The sequence below is a fragment of the Enhydra lutris genome, unplaced genomic scaffold (assembly GCF_002288905.1).
Source record: "Enhydra lutris kenyoni isolate GAN:26980312 unplaced genomic scaffold, ASM228890v2 scaffoldscaffold90, whole genome shotgun sequence".
NCBI classification, from domain to species: domain Eukaryota; kingdom Metazoa; phylum Chordata; class Mammalia; order Carnivora; family Mustelidae; genus Enhydra; species Enhydra lutris.
Window position 1 is genome coordinate 717,801 of NW_019154174.1, and position 12,983 is coordinate 730,783.

Genomic DNA, 12,983 nt, shown 5'->3' on the forward strand with positions numbered 1-12,983 from the left:
GAGCATAATCTGGGTTCTTCTCAGCTGTATGACTTCGGGCAAGTTACTTAATCTCTTTGTGCTTCAGTGTCCTTGTCTATAAAATGGAGGTAATGGGTGTGCTGGGTGGCTCAGTGGTTCAGCGTCTGCCTTCAACTCAGGTCATGAACCCAGGGTCCTCAGATCGAGCCCCATGTCAGGCTCCTTTCTCGGCGGGGAGTCTGCTTCTCTCTCTACCCCTCCTCGCTGCTTGTGCTCTCACTCTCTTTCATGCTCTCTCTTTCAAACAAAAAAATAAAATCTTTAAAAATGATAATAAAATAAAATAAAGGTAATGGCAATGCTACAAGCTTATTAGCCCACTGGGAATAAATGGATTAATCTGTGTAGAAATCATAGAACCACCTGGCAGCCCATAAGTGGTATAAGCTCTTGCATTATTATTACATCTCCCTTATAACCTCAGCTATGTCTCCCCAAACACACACTCTGTTCTCAGGACACAGGACTCATTCATGCCCCCCCCAGACATGCCCCTCTGGCTCTGCATGTTATCTTTCTTACTCAAGAGTTGCTCTTCCATCACTGGCCTAACTACAGAGCTCCTTCTCTTTCCCAAAGCCAGCCCAAGGGCTTGTCCTCATTAGTATAGTGGTGAGTATCTCCACCTGTCCCAAAGCCAGCCTGAAAGTTGCTTTCTCTGTGCAACAATGTGCAGCAGAGGCTGGAGAGCATGGACCTGGGATTCCCACCCAGGGCTGATCTGACACAACGGTCTTTGCTATATGCTACCCCTCTCTTCCCTCATTCGTTCAGCTCATCGTGTGTTTACTTGAACCTGATGTTCTGGTAACAGACAGAAAATAAACAAGTGAAAATAAATACACACAATAAGTAGATATTACATTATGTGCTATTAAAGTGTTGAGTGTTTTTTCCTGAAATGTTCTATATATAAACTGTACTGAATTTTACTGTATGTAAAAAAAAAAAAAAAGGTGAATTTCCCCTGCATGAAAACAATATCTCAATGTAAGCCTGGCTAAAAAAATCTTCCATCATTGAAGGCTTTTGGGGCGCTCACCTTAGAGCTGAGGAGTGCCTCCAATCCTCCCCCAAGGAAATACCTGTTTATGACCGCTGTTGGCCTGTAGGGGGAGTTCGGGGCTGCTCTCACTCCCCGCTCCAGGCGAGGTAGGAGAGCAGATCTGGTTGGTCAGATTCCAAGGCACTGATTGGCCCCGCCTCAGTGGGTGGAGCTTGCACACGTGTGTAAAGGCGCACCTGCCATCTTTCTCTTTCTCTCTGGTAGCTCTCTCGCTCCCGGGAGGCTGCTGGCTTCAAATCCCATGGTCCAGCCCTGAAAGTGTTGGGATGAGTGGCCTGGGTCAGCTCAGCCCCAAACCCTGTGGCAACTTCTCTTTCTCTCCTTGGCTTTTGTGCTCTTTTCTAGTTCCCTGATATGTGGACCTTGGAGTATAGCCAAGAATTTGTTTTGATTATGGTTTACATTTCCTTAGGCATACCTAGTATATAGAAAAAGGGAGTCTCCAAGGGACTCATGAGCTCGACCTGGAGATTTGGGACGAAATCCCGACTAATAATAAATGACCTCTTTGCTGGGTTTCCTTTCTTCCACATATACATCTCCTTGGAATATCTCAGGGAGAAGGATTTGAGCATTTCTGACTAGATAGTACCAAGAACCTTCTCTTCCCCATCATGTCTCTTCAACAAGAGGAGATGCCGGGTGGCACAAAGAATGGGAAGGTAAGGGACGTGTGGGTGGCTCAGTGGGTTAAAGCCTCTGCCTTCAGCTCAGGTCATGATCCCTGGGTCCTGGGATCAAGCCCCACATCGGGCTCTCTGTTCAGCAGGGAGCCTACTTCCCTTCCTCTCTCTCTCTGCCTGCCTCTTTGCCTACTTGTGATCTCTGTCACAATAAATAAATAAATAATCTGTCAAATAAATAAATAATCTTAAAAAAAAAAAAAAGAAAGAAAGAAAAAGAATGGGAAGGTAAATGAAACATTTCCTGAGAGCTGCCCAGTGTATGCTGGGTGTCTCTCAGGCACTTTCTCCGGTCCTCATGATATTTCATTTGGAAGGTGTTATTCGTTCCCATCTTAGTGACAGTGAAATGGGCCCAGACTAGGGAGACAGAGATTTTCCCCCAGGTCACCCAGCTGGCCCACTGCTGAGCTGGGATTCAGAGCCAGCTCTGCCTGGCTCTGAATCTGGGACACACCCAGCTTCCCTCCCTTCTCTCCTCCCTCCCCAACTTCATTAATGTGCTTCTGTTCCAGTCCAGCTGCAGTGGCACTTCCTTCCTTCCTTCACTCATTCACCCAGCAAATGTTTTACTGAGAGCCAGGGTCTTTCTAGACACGGGGGATACGAGTGTGAGCAAGGAGCCAGAATGCTTGCTCTCACTGAATTCACATTCTAATGGCAGAGAGAAACAAACAAAGAAACCCCACCAATATCCTGCCCTCCCAGATCTTCTCCATCATGGCATTTAAATCATTGGATTGTGATTACATGTGTTAATTTCATCTCTCTGATGCTCAGTTACAAGCAACATAAGGGAATTTTGCTCCGGGCGTATACTGTACTTGGCATATAGAAGGTGCTCAATAAATGAGCGAGAGTTCGTATTTATTAAGCATTTACTCACACAGGAACTGTCTTTCAGGGATTTACCAGGCAGGCTTTAACTCATTTCATCCTTCTAACATCCCTCGGAAGTATGTACTTTACTACACCCATTTCACAGATGAGGACCGAGGGGCACAGGGACTTGCCCCCAGCTCCCCAGCCTCAGCAAGCCCAGCAGTTCGCACAGTGGCTGGTGCACATGGAGAGGTTTGAGTTGCGGTGGCAGCTGGGGGCTGTTGTCATTGCTGCTAACCACTGGAAGGCCCTGAGCCATGCATGTGCTGTTCTAGAAAATGACTTGGAGAGCCCTATACAAGGCAGATTATAGCCAGACAGGAGAAAGGAAGGCCAACTGAGCACGTTGCAGGGGAAAGTTTGTTTCTGGTTTATTTAGAAGCCGTTGCAGATCCCTCCAACCTTGCCCCCCCCTACCCCGGCCCAGGCTTTCAGGAGGGTTCAAGTTGTACCAGCCCCCCCACCCCAACACACACACACCCATCCCTCAGACCCTCCAGACCAATCAGGTCATCCTCTGTTCACTTCTGCCCTCCTCCTTCTTGCTACCTGGGAGAACTTGGGATAAAGCCACAGTCCCACAGCAGGGGGCCCCATGACTCTAGGATTCTCAAGGAGAATCTTAAAGGGTGCCTGCTCATGCCCAGTGCCGCCTATGAGATGGATGGGTTTGTGCTTCGAGACGGCCCACTCTCCCGGACACAGATGACTACTGGAGAGGTAGGAGCTTGGCTCAAATGACTCACATGTTTAGTGAATGGGACACCAGCAGTCAGGAACACAGGCAGCTCCAGGGCTGAAGTGGCCCTTTTTTACAGTGGGCTCCAAGGAACACAGAGGAACAAAGACAACAGGCCACATGCCCCAAGGGATGGAGCTCCTGGTTCCAGTCACCCCGGGGCTTGGCATCCTGTCCTCCAATTCCATTGACTCTTCCTGTGCCCTTTGTGTCCCCTGTGTCCTTGGTGCTTATGCCCATCCAAGTAGGCACGTTCCCTGCAACCGGGTATGGGAGTCAAGATATTTCTAATCACTTCGGCTCAGGTACAGCTCACTGACCAATCAGAAGGAGTAGCAGGTTTAGCTCTGCTGGGAGTTAACTCTGTGGTTGCCAGATCATGGCGGGGGTGGGGGGAGTGGAGTTCGGGGGGGAGTGGGGAGGCAAGGAGCTGGCAAGGTAAGAAGTGGGTGAGTGGTGGAAAGAGGAGGTTCAGAGGGCCTGGGGCTATTTATCAATCAGCCTTTCAATATTTCCAGTATTTCAGTATTATCAGAACTGATACAGCAGTGTTGGTACATTCAGGTTAAATATCGGCCTGGCCTTTAACCAAAAGACATCCCCTTCCCAGCCTTGGAGGCTGTGGCCACTGACCAGCTCTGGGATGAGCCTGGGGATCCATGAAGCTTCTGAGTCGGAACCTTCCCCCGCATCCCAGCCCACACAGGCTGGGTCTCCTCCAGTCCATCTATCGCCCATCCCCATCCCTGGCCCAGGTCCTCCTTGATGCTCAGAGGTTGCAATCTGGAGGCCAGGGGCCATTATCAACTTTGCAAACATGCTGTATTTGCTCCATATGGTGCTTCTTAAAAGTTCAAGTTAATGCATTACGTTTAAAAAATCACAGAATGTCAGATAAAAATTTATACTTCTGGCTCCTTTGAAAAATCACAAGTTACAGCAACACTGGACATACGTCCCTGTGGGCTGAGCAGTGGTCACCCCCTGCAGATAGGGACAAGACTTCCAGTCCTCTGCAGTCCCTGCCACTCCCTACTTTCTCACACCATGCTTCCTTTTCCCCTCCCCACCAGGTCCCTGTAGGAACATGGGTTTATGACCCCGCTCAGACCCCCCACCCTCTATACCTCTAGTCCACCAGCTGAGAACTTACACATGAACACAGCCCCTAGCCTCCTGAATGAGTTCATTTGGCTCAGGGTCAAATGCATTCAGAAATAGGTTTGAAGCTACAGTGTCCCCACCCCAGGATTAGCCCTTGATTTCCAGAGTCCCCAGGTCATCTCCTCCACCCTGGGAATCACGCTTCTACAAGATCTTGGCAAGATTCCTCTCCCCACTAGTTCTCACGGTCGAGGTTCCATCATGCCTTCTGCTAGGTGAGCCTGGATTTCTAAGTTTCCTTCCACTTCGGATCCTGCGCTCACAGATTGCTCAATCACAAGAACAAAATAATAATGAACTATCGGACTGTGACTGCCACCTCGAATCGAACATGGACTGTCCCCCAAGCATTGCGCTAAGTGTCCTGTATCACATCATTGAGTCTCTGCCACGGCTGGCGGGGGGGGGAGAGTTATTAGTACCCCGGTATTTCAGATGAGCCAACTGAGGCTTAGAGAGGTAATGTATTCAAGGTCTCAAAGCAAGAAAATGGGAGAGCCAGGATTGAAATCCAAGTCTGCCAGGCAGCTGAGTGGGGACCCCGGCGTGCTACCTGGCTGCCTGCCTACTCGTCAGCCTCCCCAGAGGGTCTCCCACTTGACGGGGGAGTGGGGGTCTACAGACGATGGCAACCTTCATCTCACACAAGCACAGCCCCATCTAGGAACGGGCTGCTGGGGGATCTCTACCGCCACCCCCAAGCCAGAATCTTCACCATGAATACCCAACCTCCAGGCGCAAAGGATGGGCAGATCCCTGCTCAGCGTCACTGCCTCGTCACCTGACTCCAGGCGTAAGCAGCTAAGGAGGAAGGAAGCACAGATCAGAAACCAAAAGGAAGAAAAAAATATCTTTAAACATCTAAGTCACAGCCTAAAATAGCCTTTCTCGGTCTGAATGGGCTGTGTGGCTTTGTTCACAGGTGGGCTGAAATTTGGCTGCGCTGAGGCAAAGCTGCAGGAAATCGGGAAGCTGGATTGAAGCACGGAGGCCGAAAAAACGCACACCAACATCAGTCAGAGGAGGAATAAAAGCAACCTGGAAATGTGGACTGTGTCATCCCTGGAATTTACAGGCCACAAAAGCCCCTGAAGGCACATTTCCCAGGAGGCAGAAGGGCCAGGTGAAATTGAAGATCCCAGTTGGAAACACCATCAGAATACAGGGAAGTTACAAACAGGGGCTCTGGGGTTGACTGTGTGACCTCAGGCAACTGTCTTAACCTCTCTGAGTCTCTGGTGCCATGTGCATTTCATGGCCTGGCTTCATGGATTGGCTCCCAGCACAATGCCCCCCACACAAGAAGTACAAGCTCTTTATTTCATTATTCCCATGAGAACAAATCATCAGAGTGACACCTCCCAAACTTCGGTCTTGAGCTGTCATAATTCTGCATGTCCACATACTACCTATAATGTGTATATGCCATTTTTCTTCAACTCAGCGTGCCCTTTTCATAAATAAAACTATTTTAAAGTGAAACCCTGTAAGAGTGTGAACTCGTGGGATCAATGTGCAAATTATGTTTTTTCTAATACACCTTAAAGTGAAAAAGCCAACTCCTAAAATAAAATTTTAAGACGTGCCCCCTAGTCGTCTCCGTTGAGAAGCTGGGGAGACACAGATACACATCTCCCTGGTGGGCCAGCCAATCGCTATTTGGCACTATCTGTGAAAAGTACAAATGTTTCTTCCCCGGTGACCCACTTGTCCCACTCTGGGAAGTTATCCTGGAGATCAATCTGCATACATAGGAAATAAAATACACATACAGGTTGCTCACTGCAGCACAATTTATAACAGCCAAAATATTTTAAATAAACCAAGTGTCGTAGGTAGGGAGCTGCTTAAATAAATCATAGTATAGCTACGCGGTGGCATACTGCTCAGGTAGGTATACGGAAGAACGAGTCTTCTGCACTAATATGGAGAAATCTTAAGGGCATATTTTTAAGTCAAACTGAACACAACAACAACAACAACAACCACCACCACCACCAAGGTGCAGAAGCATCTATAGTGCATGCTCCCTTCTGTGTGAGAAGGTGACTCGGGGTTAGAAAGTAACTATATTCTACAGTACCCATACCCACGTAGAGGAACTCTGGATGGATACACTGTAAGAGAAGCTAATAGAAGTGTTTATGGACGGAGGCAGAAGGAAACAAAATGAATAGGAAGCAGGACTTCTCTGAACAGATCTTTGCATAGTTCTGATGGAAAGTAGAATATTTAAGGGGTTCTCCACAAGGGGGAAAAAAAATCTCACAGCAGGTACCACCACGTGCCCGGTAACACGATGGCCCGGGGCATACCCCAAAGGGTAAACAAAATACCAAAGCTTCCCAAGAGACAAAGAAGCAGGGAAGCCTGGACAGAGGTTTGGGGAGTGTGAAGCGGGAAACGTGAGAAGCTGTAATTACACACGTGGGCCCTGCCATTGAAAAGTCTAGGGGACTGTAATTTGGTGAAAATCTTTGATATTGGGGGTGCCTGGTTGGCTCAGTGGGTTAAAGCCTCTGCCTTCGGCTCAGGTCATGATCCCAGGGTGCTGGGATCCAGCCCCGCATCAGGCTGTCTGCTCAGCAGGGAGCCTGATTCCCTCTCTCTGCCTGCCTCTGCCTACTTGTGATCTCTGTCTGTCAAATAAATTAAATCTTAAAAAAAAAAAATCTCTGATATTGTTCCTGGTGAAGGAAGTCAATAAAACTGGTAAGTCAATCGAGCTGATAACACTGTGCAAAGGTTGGAGCCAGGTGAGTTGGATACGCCACGCCTTCTTCCAGGCTCCGCCCCTTTGCAAATAAGTAATTGATTGGAAGGCCGTGCTTCTGTTGTGTAAACTTGGGGAGAATTTTAAATAGGATTTCCTGCATTAAGAGCGGCACTGGAGTCCATGTCAATATTAGGGGTTAATTAACAGCCACCTTCAAACCTAACGCCCAGGCTCTGGAAGTGATTAGATTTTTGATGCTGGGGCCAGTTCCTTAACCCTTTTAAGTGTTCGCTGGCCTTTTGTCTGAAAGTGGGATAATAATATCTAATTCCTAAGTTGATGAGAGTTCAGTGAATGAATGTATGGAAACTGCCTAGTAGTCCCTGGTGGAAATAAACATTTAATACATGCTCACCGTTACCATTCATTCTCTGTCCATATTCTTTGTCTGTATTTAAATTCAAGCTTCTTTCTAAATGATTCGCAACGCATTTCCTATATAATGATTAAGCATGTGAATCATTCACCTAAGATATAGGCAGTAAATATTTTCCCAGTTCTTCATTTGCCTTTTAATTTTGTCGTTCTTTTTTCAACATATAATAAGGCAAGTATGTGTGTGTGTATTTAAAGTGCCAATTTTTCCATTTTCCTTTACAGTCTGTGTCTCTGCTGTTAAATTTAGAAAGTCCTTCCCAGTATTTTCTTCAACATCTTACAGTTTCACTTTCTGCGCTGAAATCCGTACTTCCCTTGGAATTCATCTTAGTAGGAGCTCTGAGGAAAGACCTTCATTTTTTTTTTCTTAATGTGTAGCCAGTTTGTAACAACAAACGTATGGGATGTATCTTCTCCCTGCTGACTTGAAATGCCTCTTTTATCATATCATCTCATCGATCCTTTGTTCACTTTTAAATTTTCTCTTATGTTCCACTGATTTCTCTCTAGCCCCGCCTCGGTTCCCTGTTACTTTAATACGTCATAGTTTTATATCTGAGCATCTGAAAACATGCACTTTATACACACCCACCCCTACTCCCAACATTACTGTCCGCGTTGAAAATGTTCATGGTGAGGGGCGCCTGGGTGGCTCAGTGGGTTAAAGCCCCTGCCTTCAGTTCAGGTCATGATCTCAGGGTCCTGGGATCAAGCCCCATGTTGGGCTCCCTGCTCAGCAGGGAGCCTGCTTCCCTCTCTCTCTCTCTCTCTCTCTGCCTACTTGTGATCTCTGTCTGTCAAATAAATAAATAAAATCTTTAAAAAAAAATAAAATAAAATAAAATAAAGCCTCTGCCTTCGGCTCAGGTCATGATCCCAGGGTCCTGGGACCGAGCCCCGCATCAGGCTCTCTGCTCAGCAGGGAGCCTGCTTCCTCCTCTCTCTGATTGCTTCTCTGACTACTTGTAATCTCTGTCTGTCAAATAAATAAATAAAATCTTAAAAAAAAAAAAAAGAAAAAAGAAAATGTTCGTGGTGATTCTCACCCACATTGATTTCCAGCTTGTACCGGAAAGGCCGATCTTGGCCAACCCTACTTATTGTCCTTCCAGAAACTCGCCTACCTACAGCATCAGCCCAGTGGACAGGAGAGCGTCTGACCTCAGACTTCCAGCCAATGCTGAGTGAACCAAGGTCTGGTCAGTGGAGTGAAATTTATGAAGGAAGAACCAGGCCAATCAGAAATTGAACGAGAAACAGTGCAGCGTTGGGAGCTGGAGCTGAGCGAAGGGAGTGGGTGGGCGAGGTGGGTGATGTCAATTCCGGGTTAGCAGGGGATGGAGGGGGGGGGGGGGGGAGCCGGGGATGAATTTACAAGTATTTGAGTACTTTATGTCCTTCCAGAAAACTTGCTTTTTCTAAACTTTTCTTCATTGCCACTAATGTTAAACTGGTCTTCTTTTCCAGGGTTTACATGTTATTTCAACAAATCTCAATTCATTAGCTACGTCAGTGGTTCCTAAGCTGATGAGGCCATTCTCCGCAGCAAGCACGTGAACCTCTCGCAGGGATGTATTTCCAGGCCTCCGGGTGAGACTCACAGCAGTGGGAAGCCACGATTTTCTGTGGGCTGTTGCATCGCTTAGATTTCCACAGAACCTCAGTGAGCAGCTCAGAACTAGTAAAACTGGCCCAGCTCTCCTGGGGGCAGCCATGGGCTAGACATGAGTCCCAGCCTTGTCCTTCGAGTGGGGCATAGAGTCTGCGAGTCCCCACAGTCCCCACTCACTACTCGCTGGCCCAGGAGTCACTCCTGCTGGATCCCAACACCGACTGGGACAACAGCGGGAGACCATATGAAACAGCAGGTGCACATATGCACTGAGGTTCAGAGAGAAACAGAGACCCACCCTCGGGTAGAAGAGGGTGGCCTCATTCTCACGGCAAACAGGAGTCACCTTCCTTCTTCTGGAAGGCTACGTGCACTTACAAGCCAACTCCAACCCTAAGTGGTTTCAATATCTCAACCATGCTATGGGCAGGCTGGGTCCCAACTTGGTACCTGAGTCAGCAGAGCATGAGAAGCCCCAACCCTTCCAGCAGGTGCGGGAGTCCATCCTCCACGAAGAGGAGATTTCGTAGGTATTTAAAGGGTGAGGCTCCTGGTAGGGTTATCTGGATTCAAAAGCCAGGTCCCCCTGTCTGTGTCCTTGGCCATGTTGCTTAAAGGCTCCATACTTCGTGTTAACTCGGGATAACGGTGATATTTATTTTCCGGGGATGGTCATGGGGTGTAAGCCCTAAAGCCTTTAAAAGAGTTGCGTGACACACAGCAGGTACTCAGTAAATAATACCAGATCTTATTATTAATGATTCATTATTGCTGGCCAGGGCATCCCTATGTCGACTGAGTTGTAACTTGTCCCAATAAACCCCATAGACATTCCCACCTCTTGAACTTTGATCTGGGTTTCCTACACTGATTTTTTCTACTCAAGCAAGAACCCATTCATTTATTTATCTGTTTATTCACCAGATATTGGTTGAGTGTATCAGGTGCTTGAGAAGCAGAATCAGACATAGGGTCTGCAGTCGTGGGCTCCCAGCCTCATTCCGAGGAAACGAGAAAGAATGACAAAAAAATGTACATTTCAGACGACAGCAGAGAAGCTCTCATTGCTTCCAGAGTTTCAGTGAGGGGCTCACAGCTGGGCAGACAGGTCTGGGCGACTTCCCTGAGAAGTGAAGTGTGAGCTAGGATCTGAAACCTGGAGAGAAGGCACCTGGCTGGGACTCTGTCCCGGCCCCAGGGGGTGCCAACCCACTGCATGGGGTCCCGCTTCAATCCAGGTAGACACCTGGTGACACGGTCTCACAGTCACCTGCCTGACTTCAAGCTCTGCCTCAGCCTCCATTCCCTGTCCCCAGCTCAGATGCCTCAGCCAGGAGCCCCAGCTCTGGGGAGAGGGAATTTAGTAGAGAGCTCATAAGTCAGACTCCAAAGCTAGAGAATCTGAATTCAATCCCAGCTCTGTTACTTGTCAGCCTTGAGCAAGTTACGCTATATGAACCTTGCTCTTCCCACCGGTAGAATGGAGTCAAGAGCTTCATGTGGAGAGACACTACATCAGACTTGTATGCCCTGCACGGCAAGGCTGCCTGCCTGGCATCGAATCCCAACACAACAACTTCCCCGCTGTGTGGCTTTGGGCAGGTTACCTAACCTCTCTGTGCTGCAGTGTCCTTGCCTTGAACGTGGGAATGATGACAATAGCTCTGCATGCTCACAAAAAGTTAAGGAGTTAACATGTGTAAGAGATTGCTCAGTGAAGACTATGTGTCTGTTGAATAGAATAAGGAATGTTCCCGGCCTTCTAGGTCTCTGAGGATTAATGAAGTCATGATTATGTGTTGTGCTGTAGCACAGTGTCATGAAACCATAAATGTTAACTTAAAATGAAAACTCCATCTGTGACCTTGGGCAAGTCACCCCAGGCTCTGGTCTCAGTTCCCCCTTCAGAAAACAGTGGGGCTAACAGGGCATTCCCCAGGGGGCCTTCAGGTTCTGACAACCTCACGGTCCAGGCCCTTCAGAGTCTGCCCACCTCTTCCTGGGGAGGTCACCATGTGATTTCATTTTTCTGAGCGGACAGCCGTCTTTCAGGAACCAGCCACACGGCCACAGGTCGCAGCCTGGCAGTATGTAAATCCTCCATCAGCCACAGCACAAGCACACACCGCCTTGCCCCTCGCCGTCCTTCCTCCCTCACTAGTGTCATGTCCATAGAGGGAGAAGCACCCCCTCTCCCTGCTGAGTGAGGGTCGCCCAAAAGCAAGACCAGGACACAGGGGTCACTCAACTTGCAAAGACGCTGTCAGTTTGATTTCTGGATGTGAAGCATGGTGCCCAGCTTCCTGACAGCTCCCTCTGCCCCGGGAGCCCTCAATGTACCCAAGCCTGCATTTCAGAAGAGCAGAAAGAACCTTCATGCCGAAGGACGTGAGGGAGACTGTTGAAGCCAATGCCTGCCAGGCCACCATCAGCACCAGGGACTCTGGGCCCCAACAGACCCTAGAGATTCTTACCCTAATGAACCTTATCACCAGAAACGAGGATCCTAAACCATTAGGTCCATAGAGACCGGAAGCCTAACTGACGAAGCTGAGTTCTAGACATGCTGGTCCACTCTTCTTGACCAAGAACATCACTGGGACACCACTGTACACCACAGTTATGGAAGCCACGATGGACCTGCCACGTGCCCACACATGATCGTGTGCAGTGATCAAACAGCAGATTCTGACCGCCCCCCCGCAACATAGATTCATAGATTCCAGTGGGGGAATAATAATTACAGCTGCAGGGGGTTGGGACATCAACCACCCAAGCAGTTGAAAATACGCATGGGAGGGGCACCTGGGTGGCTCAGTGGGTTAAAGCCTCTGCCTTCGGCTCGGGTCATGATCCCAGGGTCCTGGGATCGAGCCCCATGTTGGGCTCTCTGCTCAGCGGGGAGCCTGCTTCCCCCTCTCTCTCTGCCTGCCTCTCTGACTACTTGTGATCTCTGTCTGTCAAATAGATAAATAAATAAAATCTTAAAAAAAAAAATACGCATGGGAAATTTGACTCTCCCAACAGTTGGTTAGGCTACGAATAACCTGCTGACCAAAGCCTTATGCATAACATCCAGAGCTGATTAACCTGTATTCTGTATGTTACATGTATCATACATTATATTCTTATAATAAAGTAAGCTAGAGAAAAGAAGATATTATAAAAACAAATCACAAGGAAGAGAAACTACATTTATGGTACTGAACCGCAAACAATCATGCGTTAAGTGTTCACCCGGTCCCGTCCCATGTTGTTCAAGGCTCAAAGGTATTAGTTGAGAGTGACAGCTAACATATGTCAGGCACTGTCCTAAGAACTTTACATATAATTAACACACCTGACCCTCACTGATCAAGTAAAATAGGTCTGTTATTATCCTTATTTCACTGAGGAGGAAACTGAGGCACAGAGATATAAAGTCACTGGCCCAAGGTCACACAGCTAGTGATTTGGATGCTAAATCTGGGCTCTTTGTCACCAACATGTAAGTAAATGTAAAGTCACACTGTGATTGGGACAGCAAGGAGAGGTCTGTGGTGCTCTAAGAGTTAAAACTTGGGGGGGGGGCACCTGGGTGGCTCAGTGGGTTAAAGACTCTGCCTTCGGCTCAGGTCATGACCCCAGGGTCCTGAGATTGAGCCCCACATCGGGCTCTCTGC

The 12,983-nt window shown here is 48.1% G+C and overlaps 1 protein-coding gene across 2 annotated transcripts in view; it reads right to left on the minus strand.

Moving 5' to 3' along the window:
- Positions 1-12,983, minus strand: part of LOC111162208 (protein kinase C beta) — a 356,652-nt gene that overhangs the window by 186,853 nt on the left and 156,816 nt on the right. The gene's annotated exons all lie outside the window — the stretch shown is intronic.